This window comes from Bison bison, unplaced genomic scaffold (assembly GCF_000754665.1).
Source record: "Bison bison bison isolate TAMUID 2011002044 unplaced genomic scaffold, Bison_UMD1.0 scf7180017860854, whole genome shotgun sequence".
Taxonomy (NCBI): domain Eukaryota; kingdom Metazoa; phylum Chordata; class Mammalia; order Artiodactyla; family Bovidae; genus Bison; species Bison bison.
Genome location: NW_011491426.1, coordinates 57,172 through 58,748, shown reverse-complemented (window position 1 = coordinate 58,748; position 1,577 = coordinate 57,172). Strand labels below are relative to the sequence as shown.

The following is a 1,577-nucleotide window of genomic DNA, read 5'->3' as shown; positions in this document are numbered from 1 at the left end:
GTTTCAAAATGACTATGGGTAAGTATGCTTCAGTGTTGGCCAGGTTAGTACAGAACTGAAAAAAGTTCAAAGTGTGTTCACAGCTGTGCCCGGTCATCACTAGTAAACAGGTAAGGCCCAAGATGGCTGCTTATATCCTGCTAGGGGGTCATACAAGTAAGAAGTCAGAATTTCAGCCTCAAGACACAGCTCCACCATAACCTCACAAATACGAGACAGAAGGTGTGGGCAGCTGGGGTGGGTAAAACCCTGCTCTGCTCCACAAACTGACAAGCCAAAGTGAGAAAGAGAGCTGATGACCACAAACCCTGCCGCCAGCTGGAGCCTGGTTCTGGGTGCTGTCACCAGACCTTCTCCATCCTATGAGTAAGAGTTTTGGTCTTTTCTGATAACAAGACAAAAGACAGTGTGATGATTTCACTGGTATAGGATATGCCCCACGTTATGAATTGCTGCTTTTGTTATTGAGTCACTGAGTCGTGTCCAACACTTTGTGACCCCATGGACTGAGGCACACCAGGCTTCCCTGTCCTTTACCATCTCTGGAGCTTGCTCAAACTCACATCCATTGATTCGGTGATGCCATTCAACCATCTTGTCCTCTGTTGTCCCCTTCTCCTCCTACCTTCTATCTTTCCCACCATCAGGGTCTTTTCCAATGAGTCAGCTCTTCACATCAGGTGGCCAAAGGATTGGAGCTTCAGCTTCAGCATCGGTCCTTCAAATGAATTTCAAAACCAATTTGAAATCAGGGTTGATTTCCTTAGGATTGACTGATTTGATCTCCTTGCTGTCCAGGGAACTTTCAAGAGTCTTCTCCAACACCACGGTCAAATCCATCAGTTCTTTGGTGCTCAGCATTTTTTATGATACAACTCTCACATCCATACCCAACTACTGAAAAACCACAGCACTGATTATACAGATACTTGTTGGCAAAGTACTGTCTCTACTTTTCAATATGCTGTCTAGGTTTGTCGTAGCTTTCATCCAAGGAGCAAGTGGCTTTTAATTCCATGGCTGCAATCACCACATGCAGTGATTTTCAGTTCAGTTCAGTCCCTCAGTTGTGTCCGACTCTTTGTGAACCCATAGACTGCGGCACATCAGGCTTCCCTTTCCATCACCAACTCCTGGAGTTTACTCAAACACATGTCCATTGAGTCGGTGATGCCATCCAACCACCTCATCCTCTGTTGTCCCCTTCTCCTCCTGCCTTCAATCATTCCCAGCATCAGAGTCTTTTCTAATGAGTCAGTTCTTCCCATCGGGTGGCCAAACTACTGGAGCTTCAGCTTCAGCATCAGTCCTTCCAATAAATATTCAGAACCGATTTTCTTTAGGATAGACTGGTTGGATCTCCTTGCAGTCCAAGGGACTCTCAAGAGTCTTCTCCAACACCATGGTTCAAAAGCATCAATTCTTCGGTGCTCAGCTTTCTTTATAGTCCAACTCTCACATCCATTCATGGCTACTGGAAAAACCATAGCTTTGACTGGATGGACTTTTGTTGGCAAAGTAATGTCTCTGTTTTTTTAATATGCTGTCTAGGTTGGTCATAGCTTTTCTTCCAAGAA

At 45.1% G+C, this 1,577-nt stretch overlaps 1 protein-coding gene across 1 annotated transcript in view; it reads right to left on the bottom strand.

Moving 5' to 3' along the window:
- CCDC127 (coiled-coil domain containing 127) overlaps positions 1-1,577 on the bottom strand; it is a 14,253-nt gene that overhangs the window by 1,705 nt on the left and 10,971 nt on the right.